The following is a 22,392-nucleotide window of genomic DNA, read 5'->3' as shown; positions in this document are numbered from 1 at the left end:
ATAAAAATAAAAAGTGTCATTTACGAAAGTTAGACAAAAGCTAGTGAAAAATTGGCTTCCATAATATTCTATTAATCTATTTTCAAACGTACAAAAACATTTTCATTTTAAAAATAATTTTATTATTAAAACGTATATAACTTTTATAAATATCTAGAATCACTTTTGACAACTCATTACTTAACTAGTATAATAAATATAACGATATTTATATTTTATTTCATTAAAAATATATAACGATTTAAATTAATATTATATATATTTATACGCGTATTATACATACATAGTTTTTATACTTTTACTATACTTTAACTTTACCTTTACTTTACTTTTACTTTACTTTAACTTTAATAATTCACTTTAATAATTCATACTTTAATAATTCACTTTAATAATTCATACTTTAATAATTCACTTTAATAATTCATACTTTAATAATTCACTTTAATAATTCAAAAATCTATTATAAATAGAATTCAATAGGTTTCATTATTTCATAGAAACTTGAAAATATATTTCTCTAAACTCTCTCAATCGATATATATATATATATATATATATATATATATATATATATATATATATATATATATATATATATATATATTTGCTCTGTATTATTTCAAGATATTATTAGTATACATAAAATATTACGACGGAGTGATGTCCGAGTAATTTCAAAATAGTTTTTTGAATGAGTCGAAGCTAAGGAAATTATGGGTTATAGCTATAGAGGTGATGGGTATGGTTCATGGGTATGCTCGTGAGGTCAATCTAGTGTTTATCATCTCCGTTGCGTCTACGTACTTTCCTGCAATATTGAATCTCAATATTGATACGTGAGCACTCATAACTTAACTTTTATATATCAATAGTGTATCCCTGACTAGTACTCGAGTATATAGGATTATGCATGCTTGTACATTCGATATTGTCCTTAGATAGGTTTGTTGAATCCTGAATTAGATACATATGCTACTGAGATAGGGTATATGATATGCATGTCATTGGAAAGCTAGCGAAAAATTAAGAACTTTTCATTTAGATATCGAATGGTTTCGATGAACGGATTAGAAGTTATAGTCAACTGAATTTTAGTATTATTGTTAAAATGATTATTATTACTATCGTCGTTATTATTTTAATAGAAATATCATTGTTATTATAAAATATCATTATTACTATTATGTTAGTATTATCATTTTATCATAATACCATTTTTAGTAAATATAAATATTGTTATAGAATAATAATAATTATTATTACAAAATAATACAACTTTTACTTATTATTATTATGATCAATATTATTTTATCAAATAAATAGGGGATACAAAGATATTTTTCACCACGCGTAATATAATTACATTAATAATACTTACCACTATAGTTTTACGATATTAAGTGAACTTTATAAATTTTACTACTTAAGATATATAAAAGTATATTTTATTATATATAAACGTTAATATAAATTTTTATTAATAAATGACTTTTATTATTATAAAATCTAATAAATATATTTAAATATATAAAACGACTATAGTTAAGTTATATAATAAACACGTATAAATTTTAGAAGTCATTTTGGGTTAAGTTGACTTTTGTTGACTTTTGCATATTAGTCTCGAGCATTAGGATTGTGGTACACTATGACTTGATCAAAAATTGTTAGACAAATATTGACCAACATATAAATATATATAATTAATATAGGTTCGTGAATCCGAGGCTAACCTTGCACTTGTTAAATGCCGTTATATGTATTTTTACTACGAAATACAGTATGGTGAGTTTACATAGCTCCCTTTTTAAATGCTTTTGCATTATATATTTTTGGGCTGAGAATACATGCATATTTTATAACTGTTTTACGAAATAGGCACAAGTACTAAAACTAATTCTACGTGGGTTTAAACCAGAAATATCCCCTTAGCTTGGTAACTATAACTACTGGTGTATGACTGGTAGGCGCGAATCCTAAAGATAGATCTATTGGGCCTGACAAACCCCATCCTGACTATGGGATGCTTTAGTACTTCGAGGTTATTTTAAACACACCTGATCTGGTGTACTTTAGAGGGTAAAACATGAACATTAAGGCTTGTTACCGGGTGCCTACAACTTATAGAATACTTTTATACACTTGCGAGTGTACATATATTTATAAATGAAAATCTTGTGGTCTATTAATATATTGAAATGATTGTTATGATAAACCTATGAACTCACCAACCTTTTGGTTGACACTTTAAAGCATGTTTATTCTCAGGTATTAAAGAAATCTTCCGCTGTGCATTAGCTCATTTTAAGGATATTACTTGGAGTCATTCATGGCATATTTTGAAAGACGTTGCATTCGAGTCATTGAGTTCATCAAGATTATTATTATGTCAATTATAGTTGGATGTATTATCAAATGGTGTGCATGCTGTCAACTTTCGTTGTAAAGAAAGTTTGTCTTTTAAAAACGAATGCAATGTTTGTAAAATGTATCATATAGAGGTCAAATACCTCGCGATGTAATCAACTATTGTGAATCATTTATAATATATATGAACGGGTCCTTTCAGTCACCATCGAAAACTCATTAGAAACCACTGCTACAACTATAATTCTGTTTTTATCGTGAACAATCAAAACCATCGTCTCTTTACTTATCTACTTCGGTTTCTATTTTTAATCAACACCCTTCAACCATCATACAACATCCACCACTACAACCATCGTGACTTGCAACCACCAATTCACCATATGTTCACGACCTTCACCAACCCTAACCCACCTTCATGATATATATATATTTTTTGTTTCTGTTCCAATGGAACTCAATCGCCCAAGCACACTTACTCGCTGCTGTTAACCATCACCTACAACTAGTTTCCTGCTGTAGCTATATCGTGTTAATACTATTGTTTAAAGGGATAAGGAAGAGGGTAAACAGCCGCCAAAAACAGCAGCTTATGCTGCTGTATTCTTTCTGTTTCTATTACTTTTTCGCAAAACAATGAAGATGGTGTAGAAGACGATGAATATTAGACACAATGATGAGTATTACTATTTCTAATTCGTAAAGGTGGAGACACAAGGTTAATGAGTGCTGCAGTAGGGTCGACACAACCACCTCCACTAGCTGCCTTTTGTTGAATAAAAGAAAACGAATGTACACTTCCTTTTATTCTTTCAACCAGACTTCTTCAATTTTGGGCCATAAGTTTACTAGATGGGCTTGTGCAAATTTGAACCGAATATTTTTATTTGTGTTGTTGGACTGTGACTCAACTCAAGTTTTTATATTGGGCTGTGATCCAGCTCCCGATTACTTGCTGTTAGGCTGAACGAATTTTAACAAATGATAAAAGTAATGATGAACGCAATATAATCGATTGATGATGATATTGTTAGACGAGGTGATGATATTAATAATGATAATAGCGAAGTTGTAATGATGTTATAGTTATTATATCGAAATAGCGATGATGATAATAGGTAAAGTTGATGATGAATAGATAAAGACGATGATACGGAGATGATGACGATACTGATCTGTGATCGAGCAGGCTACTGCTGTTAAGTACTGTTTAAATTCGATTAAAACCAAGAACCAACCCTTACTTATTTTCTGTTTCGATCGAGTCATAAGTTAAACACCCTCCTTGTTTGAATTGTTGTTCTACTTTGATTATTACAGCTCCTCGAAACCTACTGCTTGTTTATGCTTTTCTGATTCAGTCAGGATCAAAACAACATCATCACCTACTAGTAAATGCTAGTATCGGTTCAATAAAACCATCACTGTTGTCGTGTGTATGCTTATGTCTTTGTTTCAATTCAAACACATCACAACCGTAAACTCTTTGCATTCCTAAATTGCTTCTTGGGCCATGTTAAATTGGGCTACCATGTTGGGGCCATTTAACATTTAAACTTGGACCAGATATATCTAAGCCTTTGAACTATTTTTGGACTGGATCCCTTGGGCTACCATCGACGATTTACCAAACTGGACAACTTCTTATCGAATAAATCTTTTGTTGTTCGATCAATTCTTTTGTTTCTATTACCGAGCTCCAAATCCACCGAACACTCATTTTTTCTCAATCATTTTCCCAAAGGTATAATCTATACCTTAAACTTTTTGGATATCGATTATTTACAATATATAATTATATTTATATGTATAAACATGTTAGGTATTACAACTTGGTTAAAGCATATTTAAATTTGGTTACGGAAGTTAACTTATTGATCTCATACACGTATGTGTACGCATACGCGTGTATGTTTATACGAAGCTATAAATTTTAAAAGTACGAATATATATAACTCTTTTTTATTATTATTATTATTAATGGAATTTTCATTATTTATATCATTATTATTTTTATTATCATCATTATTATTTTTTAGTAATATTATTATTATGAATATTACTATTATTATTAATTTTATGAATATTATAATTATAATTATAATTATTATTACTTTTAACATTAAAATTATTATTTTTTACTATTATTATTATTATTATTATCATTATTTTAGTATTATTATAATTATTATTTTAACAAATAAATGATATTTATATAAAAATATATTTAATACATATAACATAACTATATTGATATTTTTATAATAAATACTAAGTATTTATTTAAACTATATAAAATAAATATAGTTAGTAAATTAGTGAAGCATAAAATTTATAAATATAACATATAAATTATTAATATAAATAAGTATAGTAATAATATTAATATATAAATTTGTTTAAATGTTATTATATGTTTTAATATATATAACTGATATAGGTTCGTGAATCCGAGGCCAACCCTGCTTTGTTCAGTTGTTCAATGCCGTTATATGTATTTTTACTAAAAAATACAGTATTGTGAGTTTCATTTGCCTTTTTACCCTTTATATTTTTGGGCTGAGAATACATGCGCAAATTTTATAAACGTTTTACGAAATAGACACAAGTAATTGAAGCTACATTATATGGGTGAATGATCGAAGCCGAATATGCCCCTTTTTGCTTGGTAACCTAAGAATTATTAAACCGATCTACTAATTGACGAGAATCCTAAAGATATATCTATTGGGCCTATCAAACCCTATCCATGGTTGCAGATGATTTAGTACTTCGATGTTGTTTTTATCATGTCCGAAGAATTTCTCGGAATGATAGGGGATATTCTTATATGCATCTTGTTAATGTCGGTTACCAGGTGTTCACCATATGAATGATTTTATCTCTATGTATGGGATGTATATTGAAATATGAAATCTTGTGGTCTATTAAAATGATGGAAATGATTATTTATATTAAACTAATGAACTCACCAACCTTTTGGTTAACACTTTAAAGCATGTTTATTCTCAGGATTGAAAGAAATCTTCCACTGTGCATTAGCTCATTCTAGAGATACTACTTGGAGTCATTCATGACATATTTCAAAAGACGTTGCATTCGAGTCGTTGAGTTCATCAAGATTATTACTAAGTCAATTATAGTTGGATATATTATGAAATGGTATGCATGCCATCAACTTTCGATGTAATGAAAGTTTATCTTTTAAAAACGAATGCAATGTTTGTAAAATGTATCATATAGAGGTCAAATACCTCGCGATGTAATCATATGTTATTGTATTCGTTCTTATGGATTAGGACGGGTCTTTACATGTGGTATCAGAGCGGTGGTCTTAGCGAATCAGGTCTTGCATTAGTGTGTCTAACTGATAGTTGATTAAATGCATTAGTGGGTCTGAACTTCGACCGTGTCTGCATGTTAAAAGTTTTGCTAATCATTTCGTGTCAAAAATTAACTGCTTATCATCCTTAGGAAATTACCTTCTTATCATTCTTAGTCTAGACACGTTTTACTACATTGACTGCATGAATAGTGTATAGACAAAATTCATATCTTAGCATATCTGATAATTCATATATTAGCGCATCTGTTATTGTTACCTTTGTCTGGCAGCTTCCCTAGATTCCTCCGTAACTTATGGGATTTTAGTATTATATATGCATATGTAAACTATGTATTGCAGGGTACTAATCTATATCCTATAATCTATTTCTTATCGAAAATCCTTCATCTGATCGTACGAGATGAATCCCTCAACCAGTTCGAGTCCCTCAGATCCCGATAGCTATTTTGATAGTTATTCCAACAGCTATTCCGACATGGATATTCACCTAAGCTCCGGAAGCAGCGTCACCAGAATGAATTAACCAATCAGCCATCCCCAATTCATCTGATGGGTTCGTAGCCTCCTCAATCATTGGAGACAAGAAAAAGGCGATCCTTTCTATCCACCACATTCTCCTCTTGGTGATGAATCTGAAGCACTTACCGGCAAACCTGTTCGAGACACCATTTTCTCTACCATTTCCAGAATATCTCATCACATTTATATACTATCTCAGAATTCTAGATCTTATTCATTGATAATGTTAAAAACGAACATATATTTCATAGCATTATTCCTCAAGAAAGATAAGCTTTTAGTTGCAATTGTTCTATTTACAAGTGATATTCGTTTAAATAATAAAAGGTGAAGACAAAAGACAGATTCGACGAATTGAAGACGCAAACGACCAAAAAGCTCAAAAGTACAAAATACAATCAAAGAGGTTCCAATTATTGATAAGAAACGTCTCAAAATTACAAGAGTACAAGATTCAAAATGCAAAGTACAAGATATTAAATTGTACGCAAGGACGTTCGAAAATCCGGAACCGGGACCTGAGCCAACTCTCAACGCTCGACGCAACGGACTAAAAATTACAAGTCAACTATGCACATAAATATAATATAATATTTAAATAATTCTTATAATTATTTATATATTATATAATATATTATAAACCGTCGGCAAGCTAGGAGCCAAACCTTTGTGAGCTGGATTTACGAACTCCGCGACTCGCGGAGTTTGAAGGGGAAAAGGGCCGCGACTCGCGGAGCCCCAAAATATGAAACTGCCTATAAAATCTCGTGCATTCTGATCGTAAAAATATCCATATATCCATCCTCTCTATTTATATTATACGATATATATATATATATATTTTAATTTTAATTTTAATTTTAATTTTAATTTTAATTTCTAATAATATGGGTATGTTAGCGAATGTTGTAAGGGTGTAAGTCAAAATTCTGTCCGTGTAACTCTACGCTATTTTTAATCATTGTAAGTTATGTTTATATTATTGTCATTAATGTCTCGTAGCTAAGCCGTTATTATGCTTATTTAAATTGAAGTAATCATGATGTTGGGCTAAATACTAAAATTGGATAATTGGGTTTTGTACCATAATTGGGGTTTGGACAAAAGAACGACACTTGTAGAAATTAGACTATGGGCTATTAATGGGCTTTATATTTGTTTAACTAAATGATAGTTTGTTAATTTTAATATAAAGATTTACAATTGGACGTCCTTATAAATAACCATATACACTCGATCGGACACGATGGGCGGGGTATTTATATGTACGAATAACCGTTCATTTAATCGGACACGGGAATGGATTAATAGTCTATGAAATTATTAAAACAGGGGTAAAATCATGTACAAGGACACTTGGCATAATTGATAACAAAGTATTAAAACCTTAGGTTACACGCAGTCGATAACCTGGTGTAATTATTAAACAAAGTATTAAAACATTGTTACAGTTTAAATCCCAATTAGTTGGAATATTTAACTTCGAGTATAAGGATAATTTGACGAGGACACTCGCACTTTATATTTATGACTGATGGACTGTTATGGACAAAAACCAGACGGACATATTAAATAATCCAGGACAAAGGACAATTAACCCATGGGCATAAAACTAAAATCAACACGTCAAACATCATGATTATGGAAGTTTAAATAAGCATAATTCTTTTATTTCATATTTAATTTCCTTTATTTTATATTTAATTGCACTTTTAATTATCGCACTTTTATTTATTGTTATTGTATTTAATTGCACTTTTAATTATCGTACTTTTTAATTATCGCAATTTTATTTTATCGCACTTTTATTTATTGCAATTTCATTATCGTTATTTACTTTACGCTTTAAATTAAGTCTTTTATTTATTTAATATAAAACATTAGGTTTTAACTGCGACTAAGTTTTAAAATCGACATACCGGTCATTAAACGGTAAAAACCCCCCTTTATAATAATAATATTACTTATATATATTTGTATTTTTATAAATTAAACTAATATAGCGTTAAGCTTTGTTTAAAGATTTTTCCCTGTGGAACAAACCGGACTTACTAAAAACTACACTACTGTACGATTAGGTACACTGCCTATAAGTGTTGTAGCAAGGTTTAAGTATATCTATTCTATAAATAAATAAATATCTTGTGTAAAATTGTATCGTATTTAATAGTATTTTCTTATAAAATTTAATAGTATTTTATACCCCTTAGCTTTAACCATCAAGTATTTTTGGCGCCGCTGCCGGGGAAACAAAAATCTAGCTTAAAAGCCAGAAGCGCAACGCTATAAAAAAAGATTTTTATTTTTAAGTTTACTTTTATAAAAAATACGCTTTTGTAAAAATACGTTTTAAATATTTGAAAAAATAAAAAGAAAACAAAAATATAAATATTTTTAAGAGTTTGTAAAATATTGAAGTTTTATAAAGTTTCTTTATTTTTATTTTATAAAAATATAAGTCTTATTTAAATATTTTGTTTTTATTTAAAACATAAAAAAAACCGAACGAAAAAAAATATATATAAATTTTTTTTTTAGATTTCTATTTATAAAATTATAAAGTATTTCTATTTTTATTTTAGTTTTTAAAACATAAGTTTTTATTTAATTTATATAAATATTTTATTTAATTATTAAAACAGAAAATTAAAAACAGAAAAATAAAAAATAAAAATAAAAAAAAACTGAAACTGTCAAACAAAACCAGCCGGTCATCCGAAATTTCAAACCCCGCGACTCGCGGAGTTTGTTGCCTGGTGTACCGCAACTCGCGGAGCCATCTGACACGGGTCACACAGAACCCTAATTTCGCATTAATTACGGATTTTATTATTATTATTATTATTATTATTAATAAACCTTAATTAGTTTAATTATTATTATAATTAGTTTAAGTTTTTAAATTAAATTGTATTTTAAATTTTAATTAGTTTTAAATAAATTAATACTTTTATAAAATAAATAATATAAAAATAATATTTTTTATAAAAATTGTAATTTTTATAACTTTTAGTATATTTTTATATTTTGTCCCTTTTTATTTGTTTTAGAGTAATATTTGTATTTTTCGTTCGTATTTAGTTTTTAAGATATAGTTTTTGCCATAGTTATTTTTACTTCTAGATTTTTAGGCTTTGCCGTAAAATCCCTTAAGTGCTTTTTCTTTAGACTAAGATTTAGGTGCTTTAGAATTTTGCGACGCCTTTTTAAGTTTTAGTACCTTTTTAAGATATTGTCATTTGGGATATAGTTTTTCTTGTAAGCTTTATTATTTTTTGACGCAACTTTTATTTTTTTTTTAGTTTTTAGTTCCTTTTTAAGTTTTGACGCACTACTTTCTTATTTTTATTTTTTCAACGCCTTTTACCTATGTATCAATTATCACTCCAATTAGTAATCTCAATTTGCAATTTTAATTTTAAGTTAGTGATAATAATAAGGTTGGGATAGTCGAGTGTTTTAAAGTTTTATAAGTATCTCTTTCTCTTTCTTAATTTTCGACGCCTTTTATTTTTCAACCCTTTTCTTTTTCGACCTTTTTCGACGCGCAATATTTTTCTTTCTTATTTCTCGCCATTCTAGTTTTAGGACATAGATTTTTATTCTACTTCTTCTCTATATTTCTTTAAATTACGAAAATTTATTTTAAGTGGTTAAATTGATAGACATCAAAATTTTCTGGTTCGTAGTAATAGTTGGATTTGTACGTGGACCGGGTTATTGGAGCCAAACAGTACTCAATTATATTGAGACCAAACGAATCCTGCCCCTCTGCTGCATCTTTTGGCTATTCGAAACGTGGACAAAATCAGAAAAGTCCATTAATTGGATAACTTATATAATTTTTCTTTCCTTTTAAAAACTAATAGGATATTCAGTGAATGCACCGAGCAAGACGTTCACCACCTTTTGTACGTTCACCACCTGTAACTAGATCAAGACATCTAGCTAATACTACCGCCGTTGATTTTTCTTTAGAATCGTCATCCAGTCGACCAAGTACTCCAATTCAAATTTCCGATAATCCATTTTTTAAACCCGACCTCACAATTGAGAATCCGGAGAATATTCAAGGACGATTCATAGATCCTGAACCATTAATTTTTCCTCCGGAACCACCAATCATTCAAACAGAGATTGATGAGGAACGAACCATTAAATCAGAATCCTCTAGTGATTCAGATTCAACAAATTCAATTATGGAGAATCTGGAACCTTTAAGTATGGAAGATCGAATGAGAGCTAAACGCACTGGCCAAGGTCACGCAATTACTCATCCAGACATTAATGCGCCAGATTATGAAATCAAAGGACAAATTCTACACATGGTGACTAATCAATGCCAATTTAGTGGTGCTCCGAAGGAAGATCCAAATGAACATCTTCGTACCTTTAATAGGATCCGCACTCTATTTAAAATAAGAGAAGTGGAGGATGAACAGATATATCTCATGTTATTTCCCTGGACTTTAAAGGGAGAAGCCAAAGATTGGTTGGAATCGTTACCTGAAGGGGCAATTGATACATGGGATGTTTTAGTTGAAAAATTTCTTAAACAATTCTTTCCAGCATCTAAAGCCGTGAGACTTTAAGGAGAAATTGTTACGTTCACACAGAAACCAAATGAAACTCTATATGAGGCATGGACCAGATTTGGAAAGTTATTGAGAGGATGTCCGCAACATGGTTTAGACACCTGTTAAATAGTACAAATATTCTACCAAGGATGCGACATCACTACAAGGAAAGACATCGATATAGCAGCTGGTGGTTCTATTATGAAGAAAACCGAAACTGATGCTTACAAAATTATTGATAACACTGCTTCCCACTCACATGAGTGGTACCAAGAAAAAGATATCGTTAGATCATCTAAATCAGCTAGAGCTGATTCTAGCCATGACTTAGATTCCATTTCCGCAAAGATAGATGCTGTCGAGAGATGAATGGAAAAGATGACTAAGGATATACACTCAATACGAATTAGTTGTGAGCAGTGTGGAGGACCACATTTGACAAAAGATTGTCTCAGTATTGAACTAATAATGGAACAAAGAGAGAATCTTTCATATCTAAACCAAAGGCCTGGAAATAATTATCAGAATAATTATCAACCGCCAAGACCAATCTACAATCAAAACCAGAATTATAATCGAAATGTTCCATACAACAACCAACAAGGTCCTAGTAATCAACAAGTATCTAATAATACTTACAATCAACAAAGACCTAATTTTTAAAACAAACCACCACAAACCGATGATAAAAAGCCGAATTTAGAAGATATGATGACGAAGCTAGTTGAAACTCAAACGCAGTTTTTCACATCTCAGAAACAAACCAATGAACAAAATGCTCAAGCATTTAGAAATCAACAAGCTTCTATTCAAAATCTGGAACAAGAAGTGAGTAACCTAGCAAGGTTAATAGGTGAAAGAAAACCGGGAAGTTTACCTAGTGATACAAATGCTAACCCCCGGAATGAAACAGCTAAAGCCATTACCACAAGAAGTGGTACAACACTTAAACCACCTGAAATACCTGTAACTTCTGATGAAGCTATTCCTACTCCACAAGAACCACAACCTGAACAACATAAGGAAAAAGAACCGGTAGTTGAAAAGGTTAATGAAGATAACACAGTTAAGGTTAAACCTTATGTTAAACCATACCAACCACCACTTCCTTATCCGAGTAAAATGAAAAAAGAGAAACTTGAAGCCGAGCAATCCAAATTCTTGGATATGTTTAAACAGATAAATGTAAATCTTCCTTTCATTGATGTAATTTCAGGAATGCCTAGATATGCTAAATTTCTGAAAGATCTAATATCGAATAGAAAGAAAATGGAAGAACTCTCGACTGTTACTATGAATGTAAATTGTTCAGCAGTGCTGTTGAATAAGATACCAGAAAAATTATCTGATCCAGGAAGTTTCACAATTCTATGTTTTTTGGGTAGTCTTAGTTCAATAGAAGCATTGGCAGACTTAGGTGCTAGTATAAATTTAATGCCGTATTCACTATACACTAAACTAGACCTTGGAGAATTAAAACCAACAAGAATAAGCATACAACTAGCCGATCGATCAATAAAATATCCTAGAGGGATAATGGAGAACATGCTAGTTAAAGTTGGTACTTTAGTATTTCCAGTAGATTTTGTTGTTCTGGACATGGAAGAAGATTCTCAAGTTCCTCTCATATTAGGAAGACCATTTTTAAACACGGCTAAAGTAATGATAGACGTGTTTGGTAAGAAACTGACCCTAAGTATAGAGGATGAGAGTGTTACCTTTTCAGTTGATAGGGCAATGCAACAACCACAATCTGCAGATGATACATGTTATTATATTCAAACTATAGATTCACATGCAGAATTGTTAGAAGAATTTCCAGAATTACAAGGAACAGGAGAATGTTCTTTAGGAGAAGGAACTGAACCAATTGATGAAACTAAAATGTTAGCTACACTAATAGCTAATGGATATGAACCAACAACAGAAGAAATTCAAATGCTAAAAGAAGAAGACAGATATCGATACAAATCATCGATAGAAGAACCTCCGACATTAGAGTTAAAGCCACTTCCAAACCATTTGGAATACGCTTATTTACATGGTGAATCTGAATTACCTGTAATAATATCGTCTTCTCTTACTAAAAATGAGAAATCACAACTCATTTCTGTGTTGAAAGCTCATAAACCAGCCATTGCATGGAAGATTCATGATATTAAAGGCATAAGTCCTTCGTATTGCACACATAAAATCCTTATGGAAGAAGGTCATAAAACGTATGTGCAACGCCAACGAAGACTAAATCCTAATATGCAAGATGTAGTTAAGTAAGAAATTATTAAACTGCTAGATGCAGGTTTAATTTATCCAATTTCTGATAGTCCATGGGTAAGCCCAGTTCAATGCGTGCCTAAGAAGGGTGGCATGACTGTCATTACAAATGAGAAAAATGAGCTTATTCCGACTAGGACTGTAATAGGATGGCGTGTATGTATTGATTATAGAAAATTAAATGACACCACCAGAAAAGATCACTTTCCCTTACCTTTCATTGATCAAATGTTGGAAAGATTAGCCGGAAATAGTTACTATTGTTTTCTTGATGGTTTTTCCGGATATTTTCTAATTCCAATAGCACCTGAAGATCAAGAGAAAACCACGTTCACGTGCCCTTATGGTACTTTTCCTTACAAATGCATGCCATTTGGACTTTGTAACGCCCCTACAACCTTTCAAAGGTGCATGATGGCGATTTTTCACGACATGATAGAAGAATGCATGGAAGTTTTCATGGATGACTTTTCAGTCTTCGGTGATACATTTGAAACATGTTTAGCTAATCTTGAACGAATGCTTATTAGATGCGAACAATCAAATCTAGTACTTAATTGGGAGAAATGCCATTTCATGGTTAAAGAAGGCATCGTTCTTGGACATAAAATTTTAAAGGAAGGAATTGAAGTGGATAGACCTAAAGTAGATGTAATTTCTAAACTTCCACGTCCCACCAATGTTAGAGGAGTTAGAAGTTTTCTAGGGCATGCCGGTTTTTACCGACGTTTCATAAAAGATTTTTCTAAAATTGCCACTCCTATGAATAAACTCCTAGAAAAGGATGCTCCATTCATCTTTTCAGATGAATGCATCAAATCTTTTAATATTCTTAAAGAGAAACTCATTAATGCACCGATCATGATAACACCAAATTGGAATCTACCATTCGAACTAATGTGCGATGCAAGTGATTTTGCAATGGGAGCCGTTTTAGGACAAAGGATTGAAAAACGATTTCAACCTATATATTATGCTAGTAAGACGTTACAAGGAGCACAAACGAATTACATAACTACTGAAAAAGAACTCCTTGCTATTATCTTTGCTTTTGACAAATTTCGTTCATGTCTCGTTCTAGCTAAAACGGTGGTCTATACTGACCATTCTGCTCTTAGATACCTATTTTGGAAACAAGATGCCAAACCAAGATTAATCCGTTGGATCTTACTCTTACAAGAATTCGATATTGAAATTCGAGATAAAAAGGGAGCAGAAAATCTCGCCGCTGATCATCTTTCTCGTCTTGAAAATCCCGAATTAGAAGTTCTAAATGAATCGGCCATACAAGACAACTTTCCTGATGAATATCTATTGAAGATAGATTATAATGAAATTCCATAGTTTGCAAACTATGCAAACTACTTAGTATGTGGATTCCTTGAAAAAGGATTGTCGTACCAAAAACGAAAGAAATTCTTCAGTGATATAAAACATTATTTCTGGGAAGATCCACATTTGTTTAAAAGTTGTCCCGATGGAATAATACGCCGATGTGTATTTGGAGATGAAGCTAGTAAAATTTTAAACTATTGTCACACAGGACCAACAGGAGGGCATTATGGGCCTCAACTCACAGCAAGAAAAGTTTATGATGCTGGATTTTATTGGCCAACAATTTACAAAGACGCACACCTTCTTTGCAAATCCTGTGATGCTTGTCAAAGGGCCAGAAAAATAAGTCAACGTGATGAAATGCCACCAAATGTCATTCAAGTATGTGAAGTATTTGACATTTGGGGTATTGACTTTATGGGTCCATTTCCAAAATCTCATAATAATCTCTACATTCTCGTAGCCATTGATTATGTATCTAAATGGGCGGAAGCACAAGCTCTCCCAACTAATGATGCACGAGTTGTAGTCAACTTTTTAAAACGTCTTTTTGCAAGGTTTGGAACACCGAAAGCTTTAATAAGTGATCGGGGAACTCATTTCTGCAATAATCAACTTGAGAAAGTTCTTAAAAGATATGGAGTAACTCATAAAATCTCCACCGCTTATCATCCACAAACAAGTGGACAAGTTGAAAATACCAACCGAGCTTTAAAACGTATTCTAGAGAAAACCGTAGGATCAAATCCGAAGGAATGGTCCATTAAATTGGAGGATGCACTCTGGGCTTTTAGAACAGCCTACAAAACTCCAATTGAAACCACACCTTTTAGACTCGTTTATGGAAAAGCATGTCATCTTCCAGTAGAAATTGAACACAAAGCATTTTGGGCTTTGAAGACATGTAATCTTGATTTACATGAAGCTGGACGTCTACGGTTAAGTCAATTAAACGAATTAGAAGAATTAAGACATGAAGCATATGAAAATTCGTTGATCTATAAGGAAAGAACGAAGAAATGGCATGATAAAAGAATCAGAAGTTCAAAAGAATTTAAAGAAGGAGACAGCGTTCTTCTTTTCAATTCACGATTCAAGCTATTTCCTGGAAAATTGAAATCAAGATGGTCTGGACCTTTCATAGTCAAAAGAGTTTTCCCATACGGAACAGTAGAATTAATAAATTCAAATGGGATTGAATTTAAGGTTAATGGTCACAGAGTGAAACATTACATAGATAGTCCGATGGAAATTGACAACGAAGTTAATCACAATTTCGATACCACAGCTAACTAAGTATGGGGAGAACCAAGTCTTTAAAGGATAATATGTATTTCTGTTAGAGTTAGATTTTCTGTTTTCGTGTAGTTCTCGAAAATGGAACTCGAATGGTCTTTCCCTAGCAGACCCTAAAGAACTAGTCTTCTCCCCCCATTGTGAATTTTTATTTTTTTTAGGTTTTACGAAATGAAGACTTCCTATGAACTAAACCATGGTCTAATGCTACACGCTTTGATTACTAAACGTAATAATGACACACTTCCAAGTGAAATAGTATCATTAATCAGAGGTAAATTGGACGGAGTAAGAAAAGAATCCAGATGCGAAGATAATAAGTTACAATTTGGTAAAGGAAAAATCAAAATACGCAGCGATAAGGAGAGCACGACACCTTGAAAAATGTCACAAATGCGGAAAATGGTCACACGAAGGTAAATGTTCAAATAATCAAACCTATTCAAATACCGAATTTGTTACTCTATACAGAGACGGACCGTTCATATGTTTAGAAGAAAAAACATTAAATGCTCGAGGTTACGTCTATGTAGCCATGGAAAACCAATTAGTCCGACTATCTTATGAGTGGGCTAGAGCATATCACTAAGAATACTATCTCACAGGTAAGTCTGTACAGTTTTTTATTTTTAACCTTTTGATAATAAACGCTAATTTGTTCGCTATAAAGTATTAAATTGGTATTCAATAAAATTAGGTCTTGCGACCGAAATTATTGATATCATACAAAAATTTATTACATCACTGCGAAATTTAACGTTTATTCTTAAGGTATAAATATCTTTAATCAATCAAACCAAAATATTTCAAAAATTCGTCATGAGTTAAATTAGGTCATGGAACCGAAATTACTTTACCGAAAAGAGGGGCGCATATTTTTGATAATATTTGATTGATTAAAGTGGGATAAAAGCCAAAAAGATTTTTAATTTTATTTTTACTTTGTTTTTAAAATTAATATTAAAATAAATATTGTAAACTTTTAAAATTGTAAATATTTGGAAAATTAATATTTTTAATATAAGTTTGTATGTATAAAAACAAAAATATAATTTAAGTTTGGTGTGAATTTATAATATGAATTTTTAATTAAGTTTGGTGTGAATTTTTAATTTTATGCATTTTAAATTTAAGTTTGGTGTGAATTTATAATATGAATTTTTAATTAAGTTTGGTGTGAATTTTTAATTTTATGCTTTTTAAATTTAAGTTTAGTGTGAATTTAAAAACAAAAATTTACTTTATTTCGCTAAGTTAAAAATATGATTTTTAAAATTCGTCATAAGTTGAAGACTAGGTCGTTGAACCGAACTTGCTTTACCCGAGGGAGGGACGAGAACTTTTATTATCATTATTTTTAATCTTATTGAATTAAAGTATGCCAAAAACATTAAAAAACCCAAAAATCTTTGCTTTTAAAACATCGTTTAAAAATGACAAATTTTAAAATTTTGTCGAGGGACGGACTAGGACATCGTTCCGAAACGCCCTCATCCTAAAAAGAAACAAAAATTTTAAAATATTAATTTTATGTTTTAATTAGTATAACCTTTTTATAAAAAAAAAAAATTATAGCACCGCGACTCGCGGAGTTTGTAAGGAGTAAATGCCGTGACTCGCGGAGTTTGCAAAATACAGAAAAAAATAAAACGCTGGAACAGATCAGTCAACACACAACACACCACAAAAACTGCGAAAAAACCCGAAAAAACACTCCCAAAATCGAATTTTTTTACCAAAAATCATCACATTTTTTACTAAAATCATGTTGAGAAGGATGCTATCAAGGAATTACTCAAGGAAAACGGTAAATTTCTACACCAAAACACCCTTTAATCCGAAAATTTAGTGTTCTTGAGAAAATTTATACCCAATTCGATTTTGATGCTTTTTAGTGTAATTATGCTTGTATAACCTAGATTGATGCTATTTAACATGATTAGAAGCCTTAAACTTCAAATTTTGAGTAATCTAGGGTTTGTGTTCTTGAGCAATTTGGGGCTTTTTGATATAAACAGGTTATGGCCGATTTTGTCATGAATTATTGCTAAATTAAGTAGTGTAACATGTTTAGGTAGTTAAATGATCCAAACTTTGAGCCTAAACATGATTTTTGAGAATTAAAGTGGACTTTTTCAAGTCTAAAATTCATGAACTTGATTTTTGAGAGATAATGCCATTTGAAACTTGTTTAATTGCTAATAATGATTATTTTGACATGTTATTTGAGTTGAATGCTTATGAACTTAGCGAACATTTTCGTATATGCTTATTTGAAAAAGTGTAGATTCGATAAAAATATGAAAATGAGCATAAGTTTGATATAAATTGAACATGTCATTGTAGTTATTTTGATTGATGATTTTGCTGACACTAATGCATATTTGGATACACAAAAATTGTGTTTGATGTGTTTTGCAGACTGAAAGGGGTGAATCTTCATCACAAGCTCGCATTTCTCCTCTTGAGAATGCGGAACAACAGGATGTTAATAACCATTACAAACAAGATATTCCTCATCCAGTTATGATATTTTCAGATATGCACGTGGAAAATTTGCACCCGAACTTGAGATTAGACAGACGTTGGATAGATTATCCAAAATACCAAAGGGGCTTGCACACTCTTCATTCTAAAGCTGTTGAAGTACCTAGGGTAATAGAATGGGAACCGTTAGAAGCCGTAGAATTGGCCGAGCCAATTAGAGAATTACTTACACAGAGGTATGGTAATTCTACTTTTAACGATTGGGTACGATTATTCAACATGCGTAGACCTGTATATAAAGTATGGTGTGAAGAATTATTGTGTAGTATAGAAATAAATGATCGGGTAGCTAGTTTAACCGATCGAACTTTTATTAGATTTTTGTTAGGAGGTTCGATGCGCCACATTTCTCTACTAGACATGGCTCAGGCCTTACGTATATATACGCCTGAGGAGCTAGCATCTGCCGATTGTCGAGGGTTGATATTGAATGGTAGGAAGATTGATGAAAATTTTGATACGCATGGTGTATGGAGTCAAATGACTAGTCATCACCGATTTAAAGGGGGAAATTACTCTTATTTGGATATAGATAGAGCTGAGTTAAGAATAATTCATAGGTTTCTAGCGAACTCGATTACACAGCGAGGTAAAAATAAGGAAAAGGTAAATGAACAGGATTTGTTTTACCACATGTGTATTCGAGACCCACAAAGCGCTGTAAGTATACCTTATTGTGTGGGTTATTATTTATCAGCTATGGTTAGGGGGATGAGACCGCACAGTATAATAGGAGGTGGTATATTTATTACATTAATTGCTGAGTATTTCAATGTATATATAAGTCGGGGGGGGGGGGGGGGGGATTATTAATCGAAGAACCAGAACCCCACTATACAATTGGTTTAAATGTATATCATGGTGCTAAGGTTTTGAAGAGGCGAAATAACGCCGCAGTAGCATATAATGGAAGACATCCACAGGTTGAGAGAAATCAACAGCCAGGTAATGTGGGAGGGGGAAATGAAATGACAGAAATGCAAAGGTTTATAGCTTCACAAGAATATGAAAATGCTAGACATCGAGCATTTGAAGATTGGCAAGTTCATCAAAACCAAATCATAGCACATTGCCAACATGTAGGTAGAAACTATATTCCTACTCCAACGCCCATATTTTCTCCCTGGTCTACAGAGATGCAACCACTGTATCCTACTTATAACCCAGCTGAAGCATTTTATAACACATACGGTTATGCATGGAACCCCTACTGGTATCAGTAACAACCCTAGTTTATTTAGTTTTATTTATTTTATTTTTGTAATGTTACTACATTATACACTTATGTTGATATTGTAATAGTTTTTTATAATTTTCTAAATTTTATTATTAGATTTTAATAATTTTTGAATGTGGGGTAATATACCAAACTTCAAAAATATGTATATATGTTTGCAGTTTATCTTATGTACACAACAGGGTAAAACAACGCATTTTCAAAGACTGGCATTAAATTCAGCAAAAGCTACTAATTTTGACGACAAGATGAAAAATAAATGTGATGTAACAACAAGACGGAATGAACAAATGATGTGCACCATTTATCATTCAGCAAACAAACGCCAATATGTTTGGAAACTTTGGTAAAATTTAATCATTTTTCTACGCTAATCACCCTCAATAATTTAAATTGTTACTGATTTCTTGCAAATGAGGGCATTGCAAGATCTTAAGTGTGGGAAGGGGTTAAATTCTTTCGGATTTTAAAATTTTTACTTTATACACTTGGTTACCATTAGAAATACTAGTAAAGCAGTAGTTGTATTAGAATCTAGTGCTCTCTGATAATAAAGAACAACCCTAGTCTTATATACTGACTACCCAATTCTAGTAAAAATTTTCAAAATTTTCAATTAAATGAACTCAAAATCATGTTTATACATATTTATGAACGATAAAACTAGGTGTTAACACCGAAATTATTGTTACCTTGGAAAGGACATAAATTGAGAAACAAACCAAAATGTTAGAATTCATTTAAAATAGAATAGAGGAGAACAAAAAGGAAAAATAAAAGCAAAGTGTGGAAAATTTTTACCAAGTTATTCAAAACATATATCACATATTTTTGTACAAATAATTGAAAATACTTTTGTTTTGGACGATAATTAACTGTTTTACCCAATGAAAGAAAAGAAGAGATGGATCTACATGATGAATCAATTCCATCATTAAAAGAAAGTAAAGTCTTCCGAAAAAGAAACGCGCTTCTTGATTTAGGTCATGAAGTTGTCGTCCAGACCAGCTGTAGGTTGACGAAAAATCTAGAAAAGTCATCTCTAAAATCAGCAGGAAATCCACGGACCTCAGCATAAAACAGGGTCGCTAAGTGGTCAGACTTATCCTAACCATGAGAGGATCTGTCTTGTAAAATGGGGAGGACGCCGTGCAAATTAGCTAGATAAGACTAATGAATCAGATCCCCATAAAGGATAATCTCCTTAAAGATAAAAAATCAGCTTTTAAGACTGATATTACTCAATCCTTGAGATTGACCTTAAAGATTGAGAATTCAAACTCATGGAATTCAATGATATCTAAACTCGAGCTTGAACGAGAAAATATTTTGATCAAAATTACAAACCGATTTGTTTTCTAAAAAACCATTTTCAATGCGTTCATTACCATTGAACGTAAAATCCTAGGAATTCACCTGGAATTCATTAGGTCATCTGAACCAAATCGGGTGTCAACCGTAAGAACGGTGGTTGCATAGCATGGTCAAAGACAGGACCTTGTGTTAGACCGAAAAATTATAAGGGTGAGCTTTACTATTGGTCCTACAAAGGATAGTAATTGCGTCCGACATGTTATAGACCATAATTAAAAGCATGTCAGGGGACATTGCCTTAACAGTTGCTTGTTCAACGCTTTCCTTTACGACGGTAGTTTACCGAAAGGTAATATACGGAGCAAGTATACTGGACGTGTTGCTTTCCTAATACAAGGTTAGCAAGTGGGTGACACAAAACCGCAAGTTTTGAGCTAAAATTTTCAAATCTGAAACCCACCAAACCCACAAAAACAATTTGCAAACACCGGTGAAGGGTTATTCCAGAAAACTTATCTAGGGTAAAAGCTAGAATGAAATTTTCAAAAGATCAAATGTTTTCATAAAGATCCAATTTTCTTAAAGGATCTAAATTTTATAGTCATGTGGGACTGTAAAACACATCGTTACTACCATTGTTCATACCGCCGTATAGAAATCACTGATGTACAAAGTGTGAAGAATAAAGAAGTGATTCTAGTATTTCAAGACTATATTGCTTGAGGACAAGCAACGCTCAAGTGTGGGAATATTTGATAATGCTAAAAATGAACATATATTTCATAGCATTATTCCTCAAGAAAGACAAGCTTTTAGTTGCAATTGTTCTATTTACAAGTGATATTCGTTTAAATAATAAAAGGTGAAGACAAAAGACAGATTCGACGAATTGAAGATACAAACGACCAAAAAGCTCAAAAGTACAAAATACATTCAAAGAGGTTCCAATTATTGATAAGAAACGTCTCAAAATTACAAGAGTACAAGATTCAAAACGCAAAGTACAAGATATTAAATTGTACGCAAGGACGTTCGAAAATCCGAAACCGGGACCTGAGCCAACTCTCAACGCTCGACGCAAAGGACTAAAAATTACAAGTCAACTATGCACATAAATATAATATAATATTTAAATAATTCTTATAATTATTTATATATTATATAATATATTATAAACCGTCGGCAAGCTAGGAGCCAAACCTTTGTGAGCTGGATTTACGAACTCCGCGACTCGCAGAGTTTAAAGGGGAAAAGGGCCACGACTCGCGGAGCCCCAAAATATGAAACTGCCTATAAAAGCTCGTGCATTCTGATCGTAAAAATATCCATATATCCATCCTCTCTATCTATATTATACGATATATATATATATATATATATATATATATATATATATATATATATATATATATATATATATATATATTTAATTTTAATTTTAATTTTAATTTCTAATAATAAGGGTATGTTAGCGAATGTTGTAAGGGTGTAAGTCGAAATTCTGTCCGTGTAACGCTACGCTATTTTTAATCATTGTAAGTTATGTTTATATTATTGTCATTAATGTCTCGTAGCTA

This window comes from Rutidosis leptorrhynchoides, chromosome 1 (assembly GCF_046630445.1).
Source record: "Rutidosis leptorrhynchoides isolate AG116_Rl617_1_P2 chromosome 1, CSIRO_AGI_Rlap_v1, whole genome shotgun sequence".
In the NCBI taxonomy this organism is placed as follows: Eukaryota; Viridiplantae; Streptophyta; class Magnoliopsida; order Asterales; family Asteraceae; genus Rutidosis; species Rutidosis leptorrhynchoides.
This window is presented reverse-complemented; position numbering follows the sequence as displayed.